Source organism: Pan paniscus, chromosome 13 (assembly GCF_029289425.2).
Source record: "Pan paniscus chromosome 13, NHGRI_mPanPan1-v2.0_pri, whole genome shotgun sequence".
Taxonomy (NCBI): Eukaryota; Metazoa; Chordata; class Mammalia; order Primates; family Hominidae; genus Pan; species Pan paniscus.
Window position 1 is genome coordinate 76,697,198 of NC_073262.2, and position 12,889 is coordinate 76,710,086.

The 12,889-nt window shown below is 44.6% G+C and overlaps 1 pseudogene; it reads left to right on the forward strand.

Moving 5' to 3' along the window:
* The first annotated feature begins 10,554 nt into the window (after positions 1-10,554).
* LOC134728772 (small ribosomal subunit protein uS2-like) lies at positions 10,555-12,568 on the forward strand (annotated as a pseudogene).
* The last annotated feature ends 321 nt before the right edge of the window (positions 12,569-12,889 follow it).

Here is a 12,889-nt window from a genome sequence, read left to right on the forward strand (position 1 = left end):
TCAAGCGATTCTCCTGCCTCACCCTCCTAAGTAGCTGGGACTACAAGCACCCGCCACCACACCCGGGTAATTTTTTGTATTTTAGTAGAGACGGGGTTTCACCATGTTGGCCAGGCTGGTCTCGAACTCCTGACCTCGTGATCCGCCCACTTCGGCCTCCCAAAGTGGCAGGATTACAGGCGTGAGCCACCGTGCCTTCCTCTCTTGCTGCTTGTGCTTGCAGTCCCTGCTCCCTCCGACGTTTCTGCCCATCCCATAAGCAGCAGCGAGGTTTCCCAGAACTCTGGCTTCTCTCCCTGCCCACACTTCCTACCTGGCCTCTTCACAGCCACAGCCAGGGCTTCAACCACCCCCATTTATACTAGTGGCCACCACCCCCATTTTCTCTATCCCAGCCCCTAGCCCAAGTTCCAGACTGGTGGATCCACTTCGTGCCAAGTAGCACTCAATCCAAGTCTGTCTAGGCTGATTTCATCTCTACCCCACCCTCGCCTCCTCTTCCTGATCCCTGTATATCATTACCCCCGCTCCCTCCCAGCCTGTCATTCATTCTTTTAATCATCAACACTCTGGAATGTCTGTAAAGTTAAACAAAGATCCCTGGGATGTGGTCCTTACCCTCAGGGATCTCCCAGGGCAACAGACAGAGGCAGTAATTACAATTCAAAGAAGAAGGTGGCTTGACAAAAGGAAACATAGGCCTTAGGTGAGTGGTAGCAGAGGGGCCTACCTGGCTTAGGGGTTTAGGGGACTTCTCTAAGAGGGCTTGAGGAACCCAGGCAAGAAGTCAACAGGAATGGCCTTGAATACATTCTTATTTTGGAGGACTCTTAATCAGTTGCTTATTGCCTCAGGAAAGAAATAAGGACAGGTGGCTTGCAGATCTCTCCGGGCCCCAGGCACTCTTACTTGTGGAGACCACGCCCCACCATAGAATAGGCATTAAATTGCATGCCTGTCCCACATCAAGCATAGTTATTCTGTATTGCTGTTTCTGAGAGATCTCTGATAACTTTGCTTTTTAAAGTTATCTGACTACAACGCCCCTAACCCCTGCTAATTTAATATATATTGGCTATGCCTTCTCTCAAGGCCATGAATAGTCAGAAACTCTTGTATAGGAGAAAAACCTAACCTACAAATTGCTGTCAAATGTACTGAAATTTCTATGAAATCAAAAGTTAACAAGGGAGCTGACATAATTTACATTTTGGAGCCATTGAAATATTTGTTAATTTTAATTTTGCACTTTCCTTCTTGTATTTTGGAGCTACCACACCCCCACACCACCCCTTGCTGCCGGGTTTCAAGTCTTTTAGTAGGACCTTGGCAAGTTTGTAGTCCTGGTGATGAGCTTAGGGAGGTTACTGGGTAACTGGGCCATCAGAACCAAGCCTGTGTCCACCAGGATGGAGAGGACAGGCAGGACAGTTGGTATTAAAGAGACATTTAGGAGAGAGACATTTAGGATAAGACTTAGTGAAAGATCAGAGTTGTGCAGAGAGGACTTCGAGTGACTCAGAGTCTGAGTGGCTGGTGGGCCCATTCCCCAAAGACACAATGAAGGAGAAACAAATGGAGGGAAGAGAAATGGTTAATTTGGGGTGGGGCACATTAACTCCAAGACAGGCAATCAGTTTGCCTGAAGGACCCCCAAATGGAGACATCCAGGGGACTTTAGATGGATGGGTCTGGGGATGAGCAGATGCTCTTGGCTTAGGAAGGGCCAGCCCCTGCACTTTGTCCTCTCAACAGCCCTTTGGGGTAGGTGCTGCTACCATCTCCACATTATCTCCAGATGAGACTGAGCTGCAGGGAGGTGAAGGAACTCGCCCAAGGCTACACGCAGATGTAGGTGGGAGCACTCTGCCCATACTCTGAGCCACTCAATCTGGGAGATGGGAGGAAGTAGGAGGTGCCTGAAGTCTTGGGAATAGAAGTAAAGGTTAAAGTGTACAGAGACAAGAGATGATTCTGAGGGAACACTCACTATTTTAAGAGAGTCTGTGGAGGAGCAGCAACTAGAGAAGGAAGGGGAGACCTGGACAGGGTTGGGTCCTGGATGCCTCTGGGATGCCGGAAGGAGGGTGGCAGAGCCATCATTGTGAGGGGCTGCCACAATGGCACTGGAGGTCCATTTGGCAAATTGAAGCTAAATTAGCAGGGCTCCAACTGAGGTTTGTGGGAGTATTCAAAGGCACCCAAGTAGAGCAGGGATGAGGATGAGAGCTGAAAACTCACCAGCATCCCTCTCCCCAAGCCGGGTACCACTCCCCACCAAGTCCCATATGAGCCAGAACACAGCAATGGGGTGCAGGTTGGGGGGTAGGAAAACGATGGATGTAGAAGAAGTGTATCAAAGACTTGCCTTTCAAGTTGTTTGGCTGGAAGGAAAGGAGAGTGAAGGTGATGTCTAGAGAAGGAAGCAGAGTTGAACATTTCTCCCTGAACCGAAAGAACCAGCAGACAGGGGAGGATGAATGAATGAACTAGGCACTGCGGTTACCTAGTGACCCAGCAGAAGACTTTCCAACTGAGTCTTCCTTACAAACCACAGAACGCAGAGCTCCATCCTGAACTCCCTACACCTTGCTTCAGTAGGGCCTTCAGGGTTGACAGTTTTTAGTCAGCCCTGCAGAAAGGAGACAGATAATCAGTTTGCTCCTAAATATCACTGGCTCCATTCATCCTGGAATGGCGATATCAGGCACCAAAGCACAGACTGCTGGGACGTGGGGGACCCGGGAGAACCATAGGCAGCACCTTCTGAAACAGAAGAGTCACACACAAGGATGACTCTGAACATTCCCTCTTTCAACAAAGCAATACGGGCTCATTAAATAACATTTGGAAAACACAGGAAAGTTAATTAAAGAAAATATCCCACTCATAGTCCTGTTATCCAAACACTAGTATTACTCATTTTTTAAGATCTTCTGGGGATTTTCTCTGTGTAGGGTGTTTTTTTTTTAATCTTAGCTCTAATCATGTCTACAATTTCATATCCTGCTTTTCCTACTTGCTATATTGTGTTTTCTTCTGTCATTACTCACTTTAGTTTATTGTAATGAGTGCATAAAATGTCATCATGTGAATTTGTCAAAGTTTATTTAACCATTGCCCTAGAGTTGGACATTTAGATTACTTTCAATGTTTTGATGTTGTCAATTTTTGTTACTATAAATGATATTGCAATGCATATGTGCACATAAACCATTTTTTGGCATTTAGGGTTATTTCTTTAAGACAGAGTCTCAGAAGTGAAGTTATAGAATTAACAAGTATGAACGCTTCTCAGAGTTTTACATTCATACTGCCAAATTCCTCCCCAAAGGGCACTATATTAATGTATACTGTGATTAGCAATATGTAAAAATGTTAGCTTTGTGATGGCTTAAACCACACTGGCTAGTATTACTAAAAAAAATTGTTTTTGCTAATTTCATAGGTAAAAAGTGAGCTTGATTTTTTAATGTAAACTTTGTAGTGAAGTTTATCATGCGTTCAGAAAAGTACACAAATCACGAGTGAATTTTTACAAAGTGAACACCCCTGAGTAATCAGCACCCAGATTAAGAAACAGAACCTTACCCCTAGAGGCCACTATTGTGGCCCTGTTCCCCCTCCTCCACTCCACCCAAGGGTCATGGTTGTTCTGACTTCTCCCACCAGGGGCTAGTTTTGGAAAGTGGCGTTGTTCTAATTTTCATTTCCTGGATTACTAGTGGATCTAACCGCTTGCCACATCTTAGTTGATGAGCTGTAGTTTCTCTTTTGTAAATTGTCTTTTTAAGTTCTTTGTCTAAGAAACTGTTGATTCTTAAGCTATTTCCCAATGTCGAGTTTGGCTAAAGGTGGAGTATACTCATCATGACATTGTTTGAAACTGGAGAAACATGTCGTATGTGTGTCTATGTGTGTACGTTTTTTGCTCTCATGATCTTATCCTGACAATGTAGTAGTCCCCCCATCCAAAGTTCCACTTTCCATAGTTTCAGTTACCCATGATCAGCCTTGGTCTGAAAATATTAAATGGAAACACCAGAAATAAACAATTCCTAAGTTTTCAGTTGCATACCGTTCTGGGTAGCATGATTAAATCCCATACTGCCCCACTCTGTCCTGCCTGGACGTGACTCACCCCTTTGTCCAGCATCTTGGCGCCATAGACGCTCCCTGCCCGTGGTTGCTCCGTAGCCCTCTTGGCAGTATCACTATGCCTGTGTTCCAGTAACTCTTACTTCACTTAATTGTTCTATCTTATTATTAGTTATTGTTGCTAATCTCTTACTGTGTCTAATTTATTAATTAAGCTTTATCATAAGCATGTATATACAGGAAAAAACATAGTCTATGTAGGGTTCAGTACTATCTGTAGTTTCAGACAAACACTGAGAGTCTTGGGGTGAATTCCCTCCATGAGGGGGGACAGGTGTACTCCTCTTATTTATGCTTCTCCATTGCAAAGCAAGACGGCATCTCTCTAGGCAACACCTGGAAGCCAGGGTAACTTTTTGGTGACAAAGCTGAGCCTAAATAGTCTCTGCTGTTCTTCCAGTGTCTGTGAGAATTACAGAAATAGGTCACTGAACCTTTTTAAAAATAGAATTGACACATTTGGGGAAAGCATTTTTTCTGCTGAGATAGCACACAGTACAAGATGAAATGATCCCTAGAGGGTAGATGAATTTAGACATTTGGTATTAAAAATAAATAAATAGTCTTAATGACTCACAGGGAACATAGCACCTTTCATAAGAAAGGTCTCTAAACATTGTTACCTGAACAGACCACAATAAATTTCTAATATACAAGGTACAAGCCATTGCCAGCCCCTGCCCACCTACACCTGGCAACAGCTTTTGATGGGAAGAGAAGGGCCACATTGGCTGTGGGCAGTTCCCTCAGCAATGCCAGATGTTCTGTCTCCCTGGGTTTGCTTGATCCCCTCTTAATTTCCTACACAGCCCACCAGCTCACCCTTGGACAGGCATATGGCTGCATAACAGGCAAGAAGGGGTAGGGTTACCTCACTGCCTGCGAGCATCTCCACTCCAGCTCTTCCAAGGCCTTGACCACTTTGTGTTAGGGCAGCCCCAGAATCCTTTACCCAACGCTCCCCATGAGCTGTCTGGGACCCCAGATCTGCCTGTGCGGGGCCCTTTTCCACTTCCTCCTGAGCCATCTTCAGAAAGCTCCCTCTGGCTATTGCCCAGCCCCTCTTCACACCCCCTGCTGCCTTCAGGAGCTTCATGAACCCACAGTGGACCTCAGGTCTTCTTAAGAGATTCCTAAGGAACTCCCTCCCCTTCCATGCTGGGCTCTGCTACTGAGAAGAGCAAGGTCTGCCGGCTGGAAGGCAGGGCCTCGGGGTACTGCGGGGAAGATGCTTTGATTTAGTCCAAGAATGGCAGGAGAATACCAAGAGGGATTGGCTGTCCCAGAAGTGGGGCGTGAATGGAAGCAAGGGGTGAAGTAGAGCAGGGGCAGGGCCACTCGCCTTTTAGGAAGCGTGGGCAGCAGGGAGAAAGGTATAGGGCTGTCACTACCCAGGTATCAGAGCAGTGGCTCTGGGAATGTGGGAAATAGGAGGGGACAGAGGGATAGGTATAAGACATTCTTCAGAAGTAGAACCCACTGAAGATTTGGTGACATAGAGTTGGCACCAAGGGAAAGACGAGTCACAGATGCCATGCAGCACCTTCTAACAAGAACTCAGCTCCTTTCATGATACACGTGTCCATTCCATAGGAGTGTACTGAGTGCTTACTTTGTGGCAGATACTGCTGTAGACTCTAGAAATGACATGTAGCTACTACCCAAAGGGAGTTTTAATTCTGTTGGGAGAAAGGCAGGCAATGCAGACAACAAAGTAAACAAATAAAAAAGATGATTTCCCATGGTGACAGATGCTCTTGGAAAATAATTTGGGCTGGGGGAATTGTGGGATCGGGAGGACTTTTCAGAGAAAATGACATTGGAGCTGGATAAAAAGAAGGGGCCAGTCCAGGAGAAGCCAGGGCAACAATATTCTAGGTAAATAAAAGAGCCTCTGCAAAATGCCCCAAGGTAGCATCAACCTTGGCACATTTGAGGAGCAGAAAGAGGACCACTGTGGCATGACAAAAAGAATTCTGCAAGACTAAATTGTTTTCTGACCTCCTGCAGAGCTGCCGTTGAAGGCTTACTAACTTAGAGTTTCACCTCTGGTTTCTAGACACTACAAGCCCTTCCCGTTTCTCTTTTCTCTTTCTCTCCAGACCAGCTACAGCAAGGAGGGAGATCAGTAGCCTTAAGACCCCATGTAGGACTTAAGAAAGGACTGGAACCAGTTCAGTCCTCCCAGAAGCCAAATGGGGAGGGGGTCCTGAGGCCAGTCTGGCTCCCTTTTTCAAGAATGTGGTTCTTAACCACCTTTGAGCTATGAACTCCTATAGCAATCTGATACAAGCTGGGAAAAATTACACACACACATAATTCAGTACACAACCTCAGAGAAAGCACATTGTAGACCCTCTCCTAAGGTCGCTACTTTGGCAGTTCTTTCCAAACCAGTCCATTTTCTCATTAAGGCTGTGTCCCTTTCACAGAAGAGAGGATGTGTGGGAAAAAAAAACACCTTATAAACAGCAAATCAACCTATTAATACAGCCTATAAATACAAATTCTTGTAAGATATAGAATAGATCGGCCGGGGGTGGTGGCTCACGCCTGCAATCACAGCACTTTGGGAGGCCGAGGTGGGTGGATCACGAGGTCAGGAGGTTGAGACCAGCCTAACCAACATGGTGAAATCCCCTCTCTACTAAAAATAAAAAAATTAGACAGGCGTGGTGGCGGGTGCCTGTAATCCCAGCTACTGAGAAGGCTGAGGCTGGAGAATCGCTTGAACCCAGGAGGCGGGGGTTGCAGTGAGCCGAGATCATGCCATTGCACTCCAGCCTGGGCGACAGAGTGAGACTCCGTCTCGAAAAAAAAAAAAAAAAAAAAGAAAAAGAAAAGAAAAAGAATAGATCTTCCATAGAGTTGCATCCACATATAAAATATAACCATAATAATGGTGAAAACATATTTACACAGTGTTTTTACTTTGCAGCACACATATATCATTTTATCCCATTGAAATCCTTGGCACATGGTTAGGGAAGACATGGTCCCATTTTATAGATGAGGACACTGAGGAAGAGAGGGCTAGGTGGCATGCCTGCAATGACAGGGCCGGGTGGCAGCAGCACTGGGACAGGAACCAAGGTCTTGTCACTCCGAGGCCCAGGCTCCCCAAGAGGCACACGGCAGGGCAATGCCATCTTGACCTCTCTTTGAAGTCTCTCCATGGCCTTACGCAGGACCTGGAGGCGCTCACGGCAAAGGCAGTGTTTGTGCACGCACACTTGGCCCACATCAGCCTCCTGGTGAGAAACAGAGACACAGAGGAAATGATGTTTTCTAACACAGGGAAAGAAGCACAGGGCCTGCCTTCAGAAATCAAGGTTGCGTAGACAGAGGGGAACATTTTACTAGGGCTTCCTCTTGGCCAATTAAACCTAATGACTCATTTCCTTTTTCTTCTGAAAACATACAGCATTTTCTCCTACCGTCCTGAAGGAGGAGAAACCTGGAAGATCGCCACCTAGTGGCCCAGACCATCAAGATCGTGGCTCCTTCTCCCCCTGCTACCCCGCCCCCACTTCATAGGCCACCTTGCCTATTAGAAAACTGGACCCATACCCCTCACCATGCAGCAAGGTAATCTCAAATGGATCAGAAATTCAAACGTAAAAAATGAACACAAACAAGTATTAGAAGACACATCGGTGGACTTCTTTATACCCTGGGTGTGGGAAGTCTGTCTATGATTCAAATCCCAGATGCAAACCAAAGGGCCTCTGGGTGCTTGCTCCCCAGCTGAGACAGGAGTTGGGGGGGAAAGGGGATGTGTGTGCAATCTTCACCTCCATGTGGCATCTGCCCTACCCCATTAGAGCTAAGTGACTGTCCCCAACCTGGGCTCCTGGGATCAAGCGGAGGGAAACAGATAAAAAACAATTAAACTGACTGGGCCCACTGCCCCCTTTGCCTTCTTGGCAGACAGGAAAAGAGGTCTCAATGCTGTGCCTCACAAAAAGGAAGACACTTAAGATATCAAGGGGCATGGAGCTGGGCACAGTGGCTCCCACCTGCAATCCCAGCACTTTGGAAGGACAGGCAGGAGGATCCTTTGAGTCCAGGAGTTTGAGACCCGCCTGGGCGAAATATTGAGACCCTGTCTCTACAAAAAGTAAAATAAAATAATTAAAAATTAGCCAGGTGCAGCACTGCATCCCTGCAGTCTCAGCAACTCTGAAGGCTGAGGCAGGAGAATCATTTGAGCCAGGAGGTCGAGGCTGCAGTGAGCCAAGATCACACCACTGCACTCCAGCCTGGGCCAGAGTGGAAGACCTTGTCTCAAAAAATAAAATTAAATTAAAAAGTAGTTTTTTTTTTCAAATAAAAATTTTAAGAGAGGCATGGAAACCCAGTCCAAGCTCAGCCTGACACCAAAATGAATGCTTTTCTAATGAAAAATAAAATACTCCTATGGCATAGAATAAAGTATTAATAAATTCAACAACTTTAAAAAAACCTGCTGCATGGCAAGAAAATTGGCACATTGTGAGAAATATTTGCAACATTTTCACAGAAACAGGTTAATCTGTAATATTAGGAATGTAATGAACATTTAAATATTGAGGGGAAAAGGTCAAAACTTGATAGAAAATTAGGCAAAAGGCGTGAACAAACAGTTCATACACACAGATACAAAAATATGTAGATGGACCTTAAAATACAGAAAGATGTTCAACTTCACTCATTATGTTATAAATGTATATTAGAACTACATTGAGATACCAATCTTTATAAAATTGACAGAATTTCAGAAGTTTGACCATGCACTCCATTGGCAAGGCTGTAATGATTCTCATAATCATTGGTGGGAATGCAAAATGATACACCCCTGTGGAGGGAATTTGGAAATATCTAGCAAAACTATATATTCAATTTACCCTTTGACTCAGTAATACTAACTCCAGGAATTTATCCTGAAAGTACACTTCTACAAATATAAAACAACGTATTTATAAGGTTGTTCACGGACACATTACTTAAATAGCAAAATATTAGAAACCATTTCATTCAATTAGGATAGTAATTGAATAAACTTGTGATGCATTCACACAATGGAGTACTACACAGCTGACAAGTGTTGAGGAATATTTCTCTGAATTAACATGTAGTAATTTCCAGGATATGTTAAGTGAAAAAAATTAAAGTACTAAATAATGGATATATTACGCTACGTTTTTTGTCTAAGAAAGAGAGATACAGGAAGGATAAGCCAAAAACAAGTAGTTGCCTATAGGGGATTGGCAGGAATGGAGTGGAAGTAATAAGGATGTGAGTTTACCCTTTCGTATTAGTCTGTTCTCACGCTGCTAATAAAAGACATACCCGAGACTGAGTAATTTGTAAAGGAAAGCGGGTTAGTTGATTCATAATTCAGCATGGCTGGGGATGCCTCAGGAAACTTACAATCATGGTGGGAGGGGAAGAAAACACGTCCTTCTTCACATGGTGGCAGGAAGAAGTGCCAAGCAGAAGGGGGAAAAGCCCCTTATAAAACCATCAATCTCGTGAGGACTCACTCACTATCACGAGAACAGCAGCATGGGGGTAACCACCGCCATGATTCAATTACCTCCCATCAGGTCCCTCCTACAACTCACAGGGATTACGCGAACTACAGTTCGAGATGAGATTTGGGTGAGGACACAGCCAAACCATATCAAATTCTGAGTATAGTTTTTGATATATAGTTATATATAACTACATATATAATTTTATATATACATATATATATAGTTTTGACTTTTGAACCTTGTAAAAGTTTTACATATTTAATTTTTTTTTTTTTTGATGGAGTCTCACTCTGTCACCCAGGCTGGAGTGCAGTGGCATGATCTCAGCTCACTGCAACCTCCAACTCCCGGGTTCAAGTGAGTCTCCTGTCTCAGCCTCCTGAGTAGCTGGGATTACAGACATGTGCCATCATACCTGGCTAATTTTTGTATTTTTAGTAGAGATGGCGTTTTGCCATGTTGGCCAAGCTGGTCTCGAACTCTTGACCTCAGGTGATCCACCCACCTCGGCCTCCCAAAATGCTAGGAATACAAGTGTGAGCCACCACGCCTGGCCCATATTTAAAATTTTTTAAATTTTGAGAGATTTGTCAAAAAGAAAAGCTTAAAATTAAATGCAAATATAAACAAATGAGCTTAACTGCATATAAAATTAATAATAGAACCATACAGGAAAAAAAAGGTTGAAATGACCTGTGAATACAGTATTCTGACTATCTACCCTTAACCGGATGTATTCTAAGAACAAATAGTACTACAAAGAAGTCTTGAACTTTTCTTAGGCCTGATGTTGGAAATGGGCTTCTGCACTACCCAGAGAGGGGTCCATTCTGGCTTGTTCTGGATTCCTGTCTTAATTTAAAGGGAAACGTTCACAATGTCCAGAGCCCTTGATGTCCTGCCAATGAAGGAGGAGGATGTCCTCAAGTTCCTTGCAGCAGGAACCCACTTAGGTGACACTAATTTTGACTTCCAAATGGAACAGTACATCTATAAAATGCAAAGTGATGGCATCTACATCCTAAATCAAAAGAAGACCTGGGAGAAGTTGCTGCTGGCAGCTTGTGCCATTGTTGCATTGAAAACCCTGCTGATGTCAGTGTCATATCCTCCAGGAAAACTGGCCAGAAAGCCACGCCGTTGTTTGCTGCTGTCACTGGAGCCACTCTTGTTGCTGGCTGCTTTACTCCTAGAACATTCACTAACCAGATCTCAGCAGCCTTCCGGGAGCCACAGCTTGTGGTGGTTACTGATCCCAGGGCTGACCATCAGCCCCTCACAGAGGCATCTTACATTAACCTACCTACCATTGCTCTGTGTCACACAGATTCTCCTCTGCACTATGTGGACCTTGCCATCCAATGCAACAACAAGGGAGCTCACTCAGGGGGTTTGACATGGTAGATGCTAGCCTGGAAAGTCTTGTACATGCCTGGCACCATCTGTGAATGGGAGGTCATGTCTGATCTCTGCTTCCACAGAGATCCTGAAGAGATTGTAAAGAAGAGCAGGCTGCCGCTGGAAAGGCTGTGACCAAGAGGAATTTCAGGATGAATGGACTGCTGCAGCTCCTGAGTCCACTGCTACTCAGCCTGAGGGCGCAGTTTGGTCTAAAGGTGGCAGGTGCCCTCTGTGCCTATTCAGCAGCTCCCTACTGAAGACTGGAGCACTCTGCTTGCCACGGAAGACTAGTCTGCAGCTCCCACTGCTCAGCCACAAAACGTGTAGGAGCAACCACTGAATGGGCTTAAGCTGTTTATCCACAGGCTTTTAAGCACCATGAAAAGAAGGCTGACAGAAATAAACACCAATTTATTTTAAAAAGGAAATGGTAGGCCGGGCGCCGTGGCTCACACCTGAAATCCCAGCACTTTGGGAGGCTGAGGCAGGTGGATCACCTGAGGTTGAGGTTCAAGACCAGCCTGACCAACATGGAGAAACCCATCTCTACTAAAAATACAAAATTAGCTGGACATTGTGGCGCATGCCTGTAATCAAAGCTACTCGGGAGGCTGAGGCAGAAGAATCACTTGAACCCAGGAGAAGGAGGTTGCGGTGGGTCGAGATTGTGCAATTGCACTCCAGCCTGGGCAGCAAGAGTGAAACTCCGTCTCAAAAAAAAAAAAAAAAAAAAAAAAAAAAAAGGAAATGGTATTGGAGCAGTCAGTCATTCTGAAAGTATTTGGGGTGTATTGTAGAACAGAGCAAATGATTAAATATATTGATGTTTCCTTTTTGCTAATAGGTGTGCTAAAATAAACTAAATAAATGAATGTATTGATGGTGCTGGAAGTCAGAGTTCCCATTGTGGAGGAAGCAAAGATACAAATACGGATTGGGAAGATGAGGAGGACTCCTGTGGAGCTGGGTTTTAATTGGAAGAAATTAAAAAAAAATACTAGTTTTCTAAAAGTATGCATTTCCTAGCTCTGTCCACCGAAAGGGTTTATAAACAATGGTATCCCAGTAGCAATGAGCAAACCTAGTGGCCAGAGCTTGGTTTCCCAATGCCATTTTCCACTAAAAGAAACCTTGGAGAAATAGCTGATTCCAGACCTGAAGCAGGGAAAATATGAAGTGAGCCACAAAGTAAGGAAGTGCTCAAAGACTGATGGGGTTATGTCAAAAGGACACTGACATCAGCTTGGAGGAACTTCCACTAACCAAATTTGGGACAATCTGACATCAAAAATAAGTTATTGTAGTAGATTGTAATGCAGACCTCAGAAGATTCGCCTCAAGATCCTGGGGGCCCTTCCATAGGGCTTCTTGACAGCACGGCAGCTGGCTTCCCCTAGAACAAGCCGTGTGACAGTTCCCAAAATGAAAACCGTAGTGTTTTTATAACCTCATCTCAGAAGTGACAGTCTATAACTTCTCACTTATTCTGTTCTTTAGAAGTAAGTCACTAAGTCCAACACATACCTAAGGGGAGGGGGAACCCAAGGATGTGGACACCAGGAGGTAAGGACCAATGGGGGCCATCTTAGAGGGCACCCACACCAAGTAATCAAGGGTAACCACATCATCAGTAATAGAACAAAGTGACATTATGTGCCTCCTGATACACCACAATGCATGATACAGATATAGTATTCTTGGGGGAAAAGGAAGGAAGAAACAAACAGACAAATCCAGAATGTGGGACACTCTATGAGAGAACCAGTTTGAATTCTTAAAAAGTGTCAATATCATCAAAAAGATAAAATAAT